At 45.9% G+C, this 15,153-nt stretch overlaps 3 non-coding genes across 3 annotated transcripts; 1 reads left to right on the forward strand and 2 right to left on the reverse strand.

Annotated features, from left to right (window-relative positions):
- Window positions 1–4,317: 4,317 nt before the first annotated feature.
- On the forward strand, window positions 4,318–4,400 carry trnas-uga (transfer RNA serine (anticodon UGA)). Its single transcript has one exon. It is a non-coding gene; the product is annotated as a tRNA-Ser (tRNA).
- Window positions 4,401–4,719: 319 nt separating this feature from the next.
- trnar-ucg (transfer RNA arginine (anticodon UCG)) lies at window positions 4,720–4,809 on the reverse strand. Its single transcript is given in 2 exon segments — window positions 4,720–4,755; window positions 4,773–4,809. It is a non-coding gene; the product is annotated as a tRNA-Arg (tRNA).
- A 5,172-nt stretch (window positions 4,810–9,981) lies between these two features.
- Window positions 9,982–10,055, reverse strand: trnai-aau (transfer RNA isoleucine (anticodon AAU)). Its single transcript has one exon. It is a non-coding gene; the product is annotated as a tRNA-Ile (tRNA).
- Window positions 10,056–15,153: the final 5,098 nt, after the last annotated feature.

Raw genomic sequence — 15,153 nt, forward strand, 5'->3', positions numbered from 1 at the left:
TCAAATTACTCCCCGTGGCCTTGTTCCAAATACTTACTATCCCGGCTGGTGCCACCCCAACTGCTGCCAAAGTAGAGGGAAAGAGTGCTTGGGTCCGCCTCCACCACTGTAAAATTGTCAGTAATGCTATGCCTAAAACTTAAAGAATGCTAACCTCTCTTGCTTCCAAGAAATCTCTCCCTAAACAGACGTGCCATGCCGACCAGCCATGCAGACGTCGCTGTGGATCCTCTCTATCAGTGCCCTGATCACCCTTGGAATAACTCAACGGCCCAGAAGGTGGACATGCCGGTGGAACCAACCCAAGCGGGTACACCACCTATGCCACGGAGACGTGCTTCGGTGCAATGATGATAACCCAGGCGGGTTCGGGAAATGGAACGTGATCAACTGGGATACCTACATTGGGCTTATTAGACAGCCCCACCGCTCGCTAATGCTGAGATACATACACAGAGGAACATTGCCATGCCATTGGACCAAGTGTAAATTTGATTACGTCTGTTGACGCCAGGTGACCAAGTCTGTTACTGCAGGACCATGCAACAGAATTACCGATGCCAAAGGACAAAACTGTTATCCAAAGTCCAACCAGGAAAAGAAAAGAAATGGACTGCCCCCTATGAGCAGCTTCGACTATTCGAGGGTAGAAGGTACCCTCACAAAGAGACGTAAACGAGATCTCCAACACACTTTCCCTGAAGAAATCCCGACGGGCAACCTATTCCTCCAGACTCACGCTGCCCTATACTCACCAGAGTCAATTGTTTGTTATCCGCCCCTGATATCTGTTGAGGGGGTGTTTACCCCAACCCCGGTTATTGTTCCCCCGGACTTTCTTTTAGGTGCTCACCTTCTCCCTCCCACAAACAATATAACAATACCCTATACCTTAACCCCGCCCGCCAATTGCCTGAAACTAAGCAGGAACCCTGGTGGCTATGAGAATTGTTGGAATGGGACGGGCTATGGCTGTAGGTCAGTATGGGTTAAGCAGAACTACACCTGCTTGATGACACGCTGCCTCCACCATCAGTGTACGATAGGACCAGACACCGGTAGCTGCACATGTGAGCAATCCGTATGTGTGTCAATAACCGAAGGAGTACAAGTTTTATGTGGAGAAGGGGATGGGGCAACTCTGAAGGTAGGGGGGGAAACGTTTATGGTAGTAAAAATAGCTAATACCCAGCCTACTGATACTCGTGAGATCCAAGGTTTTGACTATTTCCTTCCCCCGAGCCATTTAAGCACAAGGCAGAAACACGTATCTGTGATATATACCAAACCAGGCTACTTTTTCTTGAGCCAAGGAAAAGCCACTAATTTCATGGTAGTAGATACCACCCCCAGACGGTAGCCATCGCTACCTTAACCCCTACCACAGTACCCTGCCCCTCCCAATGGACATCCCACCGAAAAATAGTAGTCAGGGCAGCCTCGAAAGAGTTTTGCTCCAAGTGGAAAAATCCTGAATCCCTAGGAGGACACAGAACCTCTATAGGATATGGATTTGCTGGCCTGTTCTCTATAGGCTATATTGGAGCCTATCTGGCCGCCAATAACTGGAACTACCTTATCTGTGGCCTCACCATCCTGGGTAATGCTACCATGGGGGCCCTCGACGCAGTCACTAAAGAATTGTCGGAACTCAGGTTATTCACTATGCAAAACAGATATGCCCTAGACTACCTGCTGGCCCGAGAAGGTGGTGTCTGTGAAATAGTAAAAGGTAAATGCCTTATGGGAGTCCGAGACCAGACAAAGAACATCACCCGCTTTATCACAAAGATAAGGGAACAAATGGATAATATGAAGGAAGCAAGTAACTGGGGAGATTGGGGATTTGGAGGATGGTATGATTGGTTGATAAATATGGCTATGTACCTAGTAGTTGCAATCGCCTGTATTTTTATTGGACTAGCAATCAGGAAATGTGTGCTAGGAAGAATGCAGCTAGCTTTGGAAAAAAATAGGTAGCCCGAAGATGTTAATGGTAAGACTGACCAATGAATATGAAATGAAGGAAGTAAAGTACGATGACAATGAAGAATTTGATCGACTAAATAAGTTGGACGTAACCGAATAACGGTTGGTCATCATAGAATGATAAAAGGAGGGATTGAGAATACCAAGGTCAAAGAAATAGAAACAAGAAACTGTGAAGGCAGCAAGAAGTAAAATAAAAAGGCTAAACTGATCTTTGGCTGCTAATATGGCTGGCGCCCACAATGTTACACCTTGCTGTTAGAAACACTGTAAGGCAGAGTGCAGAAGTTATACAGACAATAGGCGATCAGAAAACACATTACCGTGATTGCAAACGCATTACCATAATGTTTAGGTGATCGGGAACCCATTACCAGGATATTTACTTAACTGTAACCCATTCAGTAAAATGTGACTTCTTTATTTCAAACTGCCAGGCCAGGAAATCAAATTAACTGTATACGTGCACAGCTCGGGATTGGTGCAGACTGTACGATGTGTTAATGTCTTCTCAAATGCAAGTATAATAATGTAACACACTGTAGGACAAACTGCTTGCTCTGTTGGATTCGCAGACTCTTGCAGGAGTCGGTGTCGATATATCAGAGTAAGACTCCGCGGATAATAAATCGTTTGAATTCTCCAGTTGTTCGACTCAGTGTTTACTGAACCAGACTGAGGGTAAAAGAATCCGTTCTAACAAATATTTCCAGCAGTTTCTGCTTTATTATTGGTTAAAACGTCCTCGGGAATATTTTCCTTTATTAGGCGGCAGGTGGTTAAGAAGGCAAATGGTATCTTGGCCTTCATAGCGAGAGGGTTTGAGCACAGGAACAGGGATGTCTTGCTGCAGTTGTACAGGGCCTTGGTGAGACCACATCTTGAGTATTGTGTGCAGTTTTGGTCGCCTTATCTGAGGAAGGACATTCTTGCCATGGAAGTAGTTCTGCAAAGTTTCACCAGGCAGATAGCTGGGATGGCAGGAATGATGTATGAGGGGAGATTGTGTCGATCGGGCTTATACTCACTGGGGTTTAGAAGAATGAGAGGGGATCTAATTGAAACGTATAAAATTCTGACAGGACTGGACTGACTAGATGCAGGAACGATGTTCCCGATGGTCGGTGAATCCAGAACCAGGTGTCACAGACGAAGGATAAGGGATAAGCCATTTAGGACAGAGATGAGGAGGAATTTCTTCATCCAGCGAGTGCTGAACCTGTGGAATTCTCTACCACAGAAGGCAGCAGAGGCCAATACATTAAATATATTCAAGAAGGAGTTGGATATATTTCTTAAGGCTAAAGGGATCAACGGTTATGGGGAGAAAGCAGGGACCGGGTGCTGTATTTGGATGATCAGCCATGATCTCATTGAATGGTGGAGCAGGCTCGAGGGGCCGAACGGCCTACTCCTGCTCCTATCTTCTATGTTTCTATGTTTGTATTAGCCAAGGCATAGAATTCAAGAACGGTCTGGTTATGTTTGAACAGTATAAAACACTTGTTAGGCCACAGCCAAAGTACTGCAGACAGCTTTGGTCACCACAGTACAGGAAAGATGTTATTGCACTAGAGAGGGTACCGAGGAGATTTACTAGGATGTTGCCAGGACTGGAAAATTTTAGCTGTAAGTAAAGATTGGATAGGGTTGGGTTGTTATCTTTGGAGCAGAGGAAGTGGAGTGGAGACATAATTGAGGTGCATAAAATACTGAGGGGCCAGGATACAGTGGATAGGAAGGACCTATTTCCCTTAGCAGAAATGTCAATGATCAGGGGCGTAGATTTAAAGTAACTGGTAAAATGATTAAAGAGGAGTTGACAAGAACCATTTTCACACAGAGAGTGGAGCGGATCTGGAAGTCACTACCGATCACATTAATAGAAAGCAGTATGGACATGTACTTGAAGTGCTGTAAGCTACAGGGGTACGGACCCAGAGCTGGAAAGTGGGATGAGGCAAAATATCTCTTTTTCGTCCGGCAAAGACACGATGGGCCGAATGGCCTCCTTCTCTGGCGTAAATTTCTGTATTTCTATGATCTCTGCCCCTTAATCTTCAATATTCCAGGGAATACAAGCCTAGATTATGTGATCTCTGCTCATAGCCTAACCCTTGGAGTCCTGGTAACACACTCGTGAATCTGCACCGCACATCCTCCAAGGTCAATATATCCTTTCTAAGGTGCAGTGTGCAGAACTGTACACAGTGACCTAACCAGGCCTCTGTGCAGCTGTCACACAACTTCCTTCCATTTATATTGTGCAGGGAAGCTGTCTAATAGTTTGCACAGGTCATTTCACTGTTGAAAAGTTACATTTGCACAGCTGCGATGGCCGCGTGGTTAAGGCATTGGACTTGAAATCTTAATGGGGTTTCCCCGCGCAGGTTCGAACCCTGCTCGCAGCGATTCTACTGCAAATTCTTTATTTTATTTCATCGGTTCCCTGTGGAGATCACTGGCCCCGAAACTGATTAGAATTCCCTCCACTGCACGTTATGACACTGATTAACCCAAAGCTGTTGTTCCAATTGGAAACACTAATTTGTCATCAATGAGAAATTGTGGATTTGTTTGAAACTATTTGCAAAGATCAGTGAGAAATTTACACATAAGACAGCACGTAAAAATTCCATTTAATAAAGAACCCTGCAATGTTTGGAAGGAAAAGAGTGGAAATGCGGTTTGGTTTTCTAAAGTTGAAACCGAATTAAAAAGTGTGTAAAACGACCGCGGCAGGACTCGAACCTGCAATCTTCTGATAGCATTCAGAATTTACACCGAAGTCAGACGCCTTATCCATTAGGCCACGCGGCCACACAAAAGTAGACTCAACAAATCCTAATAATGAGTGATTAAACACCGTTACTGTGTTCATTTCATTAACAACAGAGAATACTGGAAACACTCAGCAGGTCAGGCAGCATCGAGTGAGGGAGAAACAGAGTTAACCTTTCAGGTCGAACCCTTCGTCAGAACTGGAGAAGGTTAGAGAAGAGGGATATTTAAGCAGGGGTGGGTGGAGGCGAGGTAAGAACAAAGGAAATGTCTGTGATAGAATGGACGGCAGGAGAGATTGACTTACAAAAGGGATGATGGTGCAAGGCAAAAGGAGAGGTAATAGGACAAGTTAACGAACAAAAGATGGCTCAAGATGAGGTATGAATGATTATGGCAGAAACATTAACAACTGTCATGTGAGGAAAAATGAGAACAAATTAAAAATATTAAAGAAATACAGGGGCCAATTTATAGTCTGAAATTGTTGAACTCGGTGTTAAGTCCAGAAGGCTGTAAAGTGCCTAATAGAAAGATGAGGTGCTGTTCCTCGAGCTTACGTAGAGCTTCATTGGAACAGTGCAACAGGCCAAGGAAGGAGAGATCAGAGAGGGAGTGGAGCAGATAATTATAGTGACAGGTGACCGGAAGCTCGGGGTCACACTTGCCGACTGTTCTGCAAAGCGGTTACCCAATCTGCATTTGGTGTCACAATGTAGATTCAGCGAATACAGTAACTAAATTGTAAGAAGTACAGGTAATCGCTGATTCACCTGGAAGGAGTGTTTGGTGCCCTGGGCGATGGGAAGGACGGAATTAAAATGGCAGGTGTTGCAGCTCCTGCCCTTGCATGGGATGGTGCCGGGCGAAGGAGAAGGGGTGTTGGGGTGATAGAGGAGTGGACCAGGCTGTCATGGAGAGAGCGGTACCTTTGAAATGCTGAAAGGGAGGAGAGGAAGATGTGTTTGGTGGTGGGATCATGCTGGAGGTGGTGGAAATGGCGCAGGATGGTCCGTTGAATGTGGAGGCAGGTGGGGTGAAAGGTGAGGACAAGGGGGGAACCCTATTATGTTTCTGGGAGTGAGCGGAAGGGGTGAGAGCAGTCGTGCGGGAAATGGAACAGACTCGGTCGAGTGTCATGTCAACCATGGTAGAGGGGGATCCTCAGTTGAGGAAAATGGAAGACATACCGGAAGCACTGGTATGGAAGGTGGCCTCATCAGAACAGATGCAACAGAGACAGAGAAACTGGGAGAATGGAATAGAATGGAATGGATAAATCCCCAGGGACTGATAATCTACATCCTAGTGTACTTAAGGAAGTGGCCCTAGAAATAGTAGATGCATTGCTGGTCATCTTCCAAAATTCGATAGACTCTGGAACAGTTCCCATGGATTGGAGGGTAGCTAATGTTACCCCACTATTCAAAAAAGGTGGTAGAGAGAAAACGGGGAATTATAGACCGGTAAGCCTGACATCGGTAGTGGGGGAAATGCTATGTGGATGTGGTGTATTTGGACATTCAGAGGCTTTTGAGAAGGTCCCGCACAAGAGATTAGCGTGTAAAGTTAAGGCACATGGAATTGGGGGCAAGGTACTGACTTGGATAGACAACTGGTTGGCAGACAGGAAGCAAAGAGTTGGAATAAACGGGTCTTTTTCCGAGTGGCAGGCAGTGACTAGTGGGGTACCGCAGGGATTGGTGCTAGGACCCCAGTTATTCACAATATATATTAATGATCTAGACGAGGGAACTAGATGTAATATCTCCAAGTTTACAGATGACACAAAGCTGGGTGGGCATGTGTGCTGGGAGAGGAGAGAAGCTGTGTAACACTGGCGGCACACTATGTTACAGCTTTCCATGAACAGAGGGACAACCAGTAAACTCAGAAATGAATATATATAAACAATGCGAATGTATATTTATACACTCAGGGATATACCTGTTTATACACTGTATGAATAGAACTGCGTTTATGTGCTCAACCATAAATGTATTTTGATGCTTTGGCAACATAAGATGTAACTTATCATGCCAATAAAGCGATTTGAATTGTGAATTGAATTGTGAATTGTGAATTGGATGCCGAGAAACTCCAGTATGATTTGGACAGGTTGGGTGATTGGGAAGAAGCATGTCCGATGCAGTATAATGTGGATAAATGCGAGGTTGTCCACTTTGGTGGCAAAAACAGGAAGGCAGATTATTATCTGAACGTCAATAGATTGGGAGAAGGGGAAGTGCAACTAGACCTGGGTGTCCTTGTGCACTAGTCGCTGAAGGTAAGCATGCAGGTGCAGCAGGCGGTTAAGAAGGCAAATGGTATGTTGGCCTTCGTAGCGAGAGGGTTCGAGTACAGCAGCAAGGATGTCTTGCTGCAGTTGTACAGGGCCTTGGTGAGACCACATCTTGAGCATTGTGTGCAGTTTTGGTCGCCTTATCTGAGGAAGGATGTTCTTGCCATGGAGTGAGAGCAGTGAAGATTCACCAGACTGATACCTGGGATGGCAGGAATGACATATGAGGAGAGATTGGGTTGATTGGTCTTATACTCGCTGGAGTTTAGAAGAATGAGAGGTGATCTCATTGATACTTATAAAATACTAACAGGACTAGACAGACTAGATGCAGTAAGGATGTTCCCGATGGCCGGGGATTCCAGAACCAGGGGTCACAGCCTAAGGATAAGGGGTAAGCCATTTAGGACAGAGATGAGGAGGAATTACTTCATCCAGAGAGTGGTGAACCTGTGGAATTCTCTACCACAGAAGCCAGTGGAGGCAAATTGATTAAATATATTCAAGAAGGAGTTAGATATATTTCTTAAGGCTAAAGGGATCAAGGGATATGGGGCGAAGGCAGGGACAGGGTACTGAATTTGGATGATCAGCCATGATCGCATTGAATGGTGGAGCAGGCTCGAGGGGCCAAATGCCTACTCCTGCTCCTATCTTCTATGTCTCTATGTTTCTATGTTTCTATGAGTCCTTACAGCAAGCGTGGTGGGAGGAAGTGTGGTCCAGGTAGCTGTGGGAGTCAGTGGGCTTATAGTGGATGTTGGTCGATAGCCTATCCCCAGAAATGGAGACAGAGAAGACGAGGAAGGGAAGGGAAGAGTCGGAGATGGACCATGTGAAGGTGAGGGAAGGGTGGAAATTGGAGGCAAAGTGAAAGAAATTATCTAGTTCAGGGCGAGAGCAGGAAATGGCACCAATACAATCATCGATGGACCGGAAAAAGAGGTGAGGAAGGGGACCTGAGTAAGACTTGAACAAAGAATGTTCCACATATCCCACAAAAAGGCAGGCATAGCTAGGGCCCATGCAGGTACCTATAGCAACACCTTTAATTTGGAGGAAGTGAATGGAATCAAAGGAGAAGTTGTACAATGTGAGAACAAGTGCAGCCAGGCGGACAAAGGCGGTGGTGGATGGGGACTGGTGGGGCCTCTGTTCAAGGAAGAAGTGGAGCCGCTTAAGGCCGTCCTGGTGGTGGATGGAGGTGTAGAGGGAATGGACATCCAGAGTGGAAAGGAGACGTTTGGGGCCAGGAAACTGGAAACTGTTAAAGTACGGAGGGTGTTGGAAGAGTCGCGCATGTAGGTGGAAAGGGACTGGACAAGTCGAGAAAAAATAGAGTGAAGATAGGAAGAAATCAGTTCTGTGGAGCAAGAACAGGCTGCAACAATTGGTCAACCAGGGCAGTCCTGTTTGTGGATCTTGGGAAGGATGTGGAAGTGGGCAGTGCAGTGTTGAGGAACTGAGAGATTGGCGGCCATGGGGGGAAGATCTCCAGAGGAGATGAGGTCAGTGACAGTCTTGGAAACAATTGCTTGATGTTCAGTAGTGGGGTCATGGTACAGGGGGAGGTCGGAGGAGCTGTCAGAGAGTTGCCGTTCAGCCTCCGGATGGTAGAGGACGGTTCTCCAAACAACAACAGCACCACCTTTGTCAGCAGGTTTAATGACAATGTTAGGGTTGTATCGGAGAGATCGGAGTGCTGCAAGATTAGAGGGAGTTAGGTTGGAGTCGGTGAGGGGAGCAGGGAACTGGAGATCGCCGATGTCATTTCAGTCCCATTCTATGCACTCCAAACCAACAGAGAGAGTAGACAATGGTAATGCAGTAGATGTAATTTATCTGGATTTTCAGAAGGCCTTCGATAATGTACCCCATAATAGACTGATGAACAAGGGCAGAGAATTCAGAGTCAGGCGTGAAGAAGTGGAATGGATTGCTGGCTGGCTTAAGGAGAGAAGGCAGATAGTCCGACTACCGGGTAGTTTATTCACAGTGGCAGAAGGTGGGTAGTGGTGTTCCACAAGTATCAGAGCTGGAGCCACTGCTGTTCGCAATTTATATTAACGATTTAGACTTAGTGATCAGAAACACAATTTATAAATTTGCAGATGACACCAAATTGGGGGGAATAGTCAATACTGGGGAGGACTGCAACAAGTTACAGGAGGACATTAATAAACTTGCAGAATGGGCATAGCATTGGCAAATGAATTTGAACACAAATAAGTGTGACGTATTTCATTATGCTAGGAAGAATAGGGAGGTCAGTTTAAAAGATCTTTAAAATTATGAAAGGTTTTGATAGAGTGGATACAGAGAGAATGATTCCACTTGTGGGGAAGAGCATAACTAGAGGCCATCAATATAAGATAGTCAGCAAGAAATCCAATCGGGAATTCAGCAGAAACATCTTTACCCAGCGAGTGGTGAGAATGTGGAACTCGCTACCACAGGGAGTGGTTGAAGCGAATAGTTTAGATGCATTTTAGAGGAGGCTAGGTAAGCAAATGTGGGAGAAGTGAATAGAGGGTTATGCTGATAGATTTAGATGAGGAAAGACTGGAGGAGGCTCGAGTGAAGCATAAACGGCGGCATGGACTGGTTGGACCGAACGGTCTGTTTCTGGCGGTATGTTAATAATGAGCGATTAAACCCCGGGATTGTATTTATTTCAGTTCTATTCTTTGCACTCCAAACCAATCAGCAGCTGTGAACCGTTCACTGATTGAAATACGAGAAGTCCCGATGGATCTGGAATTGTTCATTTAATGTTGGAAACGCTCCGCAGGTCATAACTCAGGATTTCCAGCTTTGCTTCAAAGTATTGCAGGTCCCGTGTGAGTTTCCATCCAAACTTTTCAACAAATAACAAAATCAAGTAACTACCCTCTCTACCAAAAATCAAATGGCCCGTACGGGGATCGAACCCTCGACCTTGGCGTTATTAGCACCACGCTCTAACCAACTGAGCTAACCGGCCATTGGATTTGGTTCATGTGTATAAGCTTATATTTTCGAGACTCTAGCTGACGATTTCCTGCATTAATCTTTCAGCATACACCTGCAGTTGTCAATCATACACTATCCTATCGGCAAATACTGTGCATATGTCACTGTGTGCCACACATGACAACAGCCAACACAAGTGCCAGGCAATGGCCAGCTCCAACAAGCGAAAGTCGAACCACCGCCCCTTCACATTGAACAGCAAGACCATCACCGAATCAGCGACCACCATTACCAACAACAACTTGCATTTATATAGCACCATTAATGTAGTAAAACGTCCCAAGGCGCTGCACAGGAGTATTTTCAGACAAAACATTTGACACCAATCCACATAAGGAGAAATTAGGGCAGGTGACCAAAAGCTTGGTCAAAGAGATAGGTTATAAGGAGCATCTTAAAGGAGGAAAGAGAGGTGGACAGGTTTAGGCAGGGAATTCCAAAGCTTAGGGCAACAGAAAGGTTGAGCGATTATAATCAGGGATGCTCAAGAGGGCTGGATTAGAGGAGCACAGATATCTCAGGGGGTTGTGGGGCTGAAGGAGATTACAGAAATAGGGAGGGGCGAGGCCATGGAGGGCATAGAAAAGCAAAATATTATTGAAATGGAGAGAGACTACAGAATGCTGCGGTTAAGATGGATCTGGGTGTCCTCGTACATGAAACACAAAAAGTTAGCATGCAGTAATTAAGTAGACAAATGGAATGTTGGCCTTAATTGCAAGGGGCATGGAGTATAAAAGCAGGGAAGTCTTGCTACAACTGTACAGGTGAGGCCACGCCTAGAGTACTGCATACATTTTTGTTCTCCTTATTTAAGGAGGGATAAACTTGCATTGGAGACAGTTCAGAGAAGGTTCTCTAGGTTGATTCCTGGGATGAAGGGATTGTCTTATGAGGAAAGGTTGAGCAGGTTGGGCCTATACTCATTGGATGTTAGGAGAATGAGAGGTGATCTCATTGAAACATATAAGATTCTGAGGGGGCTTGACAGGGTAGATGCTGAGAGGTTGTTTTCCCTCATGGGGGAATCTAGAATCAGGTGGCATAGTTTCAGAATAAGGGTTTGTCCATTTAAGACGCAGATGAGGAGAAATTTATTCTCTCAGAGGGTTGTGATTCTTTGGAATTATCTACCCCAGAGAGCTGTGGAGCCTGAATCATTGATTATATTCAAGCCTGAGGTAGACAGATTGTTGAACTATCGGAGTGTCAAGGGTTAAGGGGGAACAGGCAGAAAAGTGGAGTTGAGGCCAAGATCAGATCAGCCATGAACTTATTGAATGGTGAAGCAGGCTCGAGGGGCCGAATGCCTACTCCTGCTCCTATTTCTTATGTTCTTATGTTCTTATAAGGGCAGCAGGTGCATGGGAACACCATCACCTCCAAGTTCCCCTCCAAGTTACACACTATCCCGACGTGAAAATATATCACCATAACTTCATCGTCGCTAGGTCAAAATCCTGGAAATCCCTCCCTAACAGTACTATTGGACGACCTTCACCTCATTGACTGCAGCGGGTCAAGAGGGCTTCTCACTACCACCTTCTCAAGGGCAATTAGGGATGGGCAATTAATGCTGGCCTTGCCAGCGATGGCCAAATCATAGGAACAAATTAAATTAAATTAAAATAGTCACGACTGGATGTGGCAGGATTGCAGAGCATTGATCTGATCCGTTGGTTGTTGGATCGCTTAGCTCTGTCTACACATGCTGTTTCCATAGCTTAGAATGTGTGTAGTCCTGTGTTGTAGCTTCATGAGGTTGGCATCTCATTTTAGGTACGCCTGGTGCTGCTCCTGAAATGCTCTTCTGCACTCCTCATTGAACCAGGGTTGGCCCCCTGTCTTGATGCTAATGGTAGTGTGTGAGATATGCCGGTCCATAAGGTTACAGATTGAGGTGGAATACAACTCCAAAACTGAGGCCCCCTCTGCCCTCTCGGGTGGACATTAAAGATCCCATGGCACGATTGGAAGAAGAGCAGGGGGTGATGAGGTTTACCCGGTGTCCTGTAACCAATATTTATCCGCAGATCACCATCACTAAAACAGGTTATCTTCGATTATCACTTTGTGGGAGCTTGCTGTGCACAAATTGGCTGCTGCTGTTTTTCCTACATTACAACAGTGACTACAACTTCATTGGCTGTAAAGCATTTTGAGACGTCCTGATGTGAAAGGCGCTGTTGAAATCAGAGTCTTTCTTTTACAGCCTTCGAAGTCAACTGACAAAAACCAAAACTCAACATAAATTGAATTTAACAGTAAAAGGAGTGAAGTTAGGCAGGTTAGCTCAGTAAGTTCGAGCGTGCTCTTAAATAACGCCAAGGTCGCGCGTTCGATCCCCGTATGGGCCATTTACTTTTTGATGGTGTGGGTAGTTTCTTAATTTTGCTGTTTGCTGAAAAGATTGGAGCTGTAATACTTTGAAGCAAAGTTCTGCCGAGAGTTCAAGGAACTGGAAGGTTGACCCTGTGTTTCTCTGTCCACAGATGTCGCTGACCTACAAACCACTACTTAATCCTCAGGTTACCAGAAGATTGTAGGTTCTAGTTCTGCCGCGGTCTTTTTACACACTTTTAATTCGTGTTCAGTTTTATAAAACCAAACCGTGTTCCCACTTAGTAGCTGAAGGTGATTCCCTACCAGACACTGCAGAGCTCTTTATTAATTAGTATTTTTGATGCTGCTTTGTGTGTGTATTGCTCACTAGTTCCCACCAAATCCACAATATCTAATTGATGCCGATAAATTATTAGTGTTCCAATTGGAACAACAGCTTTGGGTTAATCAGTGTAATAAAGTGCAGTGGAGGGAATTCTGATCAATTTCGGGGCCAGTGATCGCCACAGGGAGCCGATGAAATAAAATAAATAATTAACTTCAAAGTCGCTGCGAGCAGGGTTCAAACCTGCACAGAAAAACCCCATTGAGATTTCGAGTCCAAACGCCTTATCCACGCGGCCATCGCAGCTGCAAATTAACATTGAGAAAATGCTTCCTACTGTGAGTGAGTCAGGAACTAGCTCAGAGAAGACAGGTCACAAATACTCACCGATAAATCCATCAGGGAATTCAGGGTTAACTTCTTTGCCCAAAGTGCGCTGAGAATGCATTAGTTGAGGCGAATACTACAGATGCATTTAAGAGGAAGGGAGAAAGGAATAGAAGGATATGCTGATAGGATTTTTTTAAATTCGTTTATGGGATGTGGGTGCGCTGGCAAGGCCAGCATTAAATGCCCATCCATAATTGATCCTTGAGAAGGTGGTGGTGTGCTGCCTTCTTGAACCGCTGCAGTCCGTGTGGTGATGGTACTCCCACAGTGCTGTTAGGGAGGGAGTTCCAGGATTTTGACCCAGCAACGATGAAGGATCGGCAATATACTTCTAAGTCAGGATGGTGTGTGACTTGGAGGGGAACTTGGAGGTGGGGGTGTTCCCATGCGCCTGCTGCGCTTGTCCTTCTAGGTGGAAGTGGTCACGGGTTTGGGAGGTGCTGCCCAAGAAGCCTTGGTGAGTTGCTGCAGTACATCTTGTAGATGGTACGCACTGCAGCCAAGGTACACCGGTGGTGGAGGGAGTGAATGTTTAAACTGGTGGATTGGGTGTCAATCAAGCGGGCTGCTTTGCTCTGGATGGTGTCGAACTTCTTGAGTGTTGTTGGTGCTGCACTCATCCAGGCAAGTGGAGAGTATTCCATCACACTCCTTACTTGTGCCTTGTAGATGGTAGAAAGTCTTTGGGAAGTCAGGAGGTGAGACACCCGACGCAGAATGCCTCGCCTCTGACCTTCTCTTGTTGTCACAGTATTTATGGTCAATGGTAACCCCCAGGATGTTGATGGTCAGCTCCTTTGTTCATGTTGGACCAAGGTTTTAATGAAGTCGGGAGCCGAGTGCTCTTGGCAGAACCCAAGCCGGGCATCAATGAGCAGGTTATTGGTCAGTAAGTGCCTCTTTACGGCACTGTGGATGGCACCTTCCATCACTTTGCTGATGATTGAGAGTAGAGAGTAGACTGATGGGGCGGTAATTGGCTGGATTGGATTTGCGCTGCTTTATGTGGACAGGACATACCTGGGCAGTCTTCCACATTGTTGGATAGATGCCAGTGCTGTAGCTGTACTAGAACAGCTTGGCTGGAGCACAAGTCTTCCGAATGATAGCCGGTGTGTTGTCAGGGCCCAGAGCCATTGCTGTTACCAGTGTGCTCAGCCTTTTCTTGATATCATGTGGAGTGAATGGAATTGGCTGAAGACTGGCTTCTGTGATGGTGGGGACCACGGGAGGAGGCCAGGTGGTCCGTACAGTTTCATTTTTATTATTTTGTTTCGTAGCGGTTTGTTACAACTGACTGGCTTGCTGGGCCATTTCAGAGGCAGTTAAGAGTCAACCACATTGCTATGGGAATGGAGTCACACAAAGGCCAGACCAGGTAAGGGCGGCAGATTTCTTTCCCTGAAAGACATTAGTGAACGGGCAGCATGGTGGCATAGTGGTTAGCACTGTTGCCTCACAGCGCTAGGGACCCGGGTTCGAATCCGGACCTCGGGTGACTGTCTGTGTGGAGTTTGCACATTCTCCCTGTGTTTGCGTGGGTTTTCTCCGGGTGCTCCGGTTTCCTCCCACAGTCCAAAAATGTGCAGGTTAAGTTGATTGGCTATAATAAATTGCCCCTTAGTGTTAGGGGGGTTTAAATACAAGGGGATAGGGTGGGTGTAGGGGTTATGGGGATCGGGTGGGATGTGTGTCAGTGCAGGTTCGCTATTGATTCTAGTTTTTTTTTTTTTGGGGGGGGTGGGGGCGGAGAAATAGAGAAGGAGGAGCCTCGTTTGGAGACCAGTTCGTGCAAATGGACTGTTTCTGTGGGGCAGACTCTATAATATTATGTAACACCCGTTTTAATCAGATACAGAAAGATCCGGGACTAACAAGCACATCCCTTTTAAACAGACACAGAATGACAGTACATCCCTTTTAAACAGACACAGAATAATCCGGGACTGAATAAGTAGATCCCTTTTAAACAGACATGGAATGCTGCCTGACCTGCAGAGTGTTTTGCAGC

This window comes from Somniosus microcephalus, unplaced genomic scaffold (assembly GCF_052327205.1).
Source record: "Somniosus microcephalus isolate GS21.2 unplaced genomic scaffold, FLI_Smic_1.0 unresolved_chr8, whole genome shotgun sequence".
NCBI classification, from domain to species: Eukaryota; Metazoa; Chordata; class Chondrichthyes; order Squaliformes; family Somniosidae; genus Somniosus; species Somniosus microcephalus.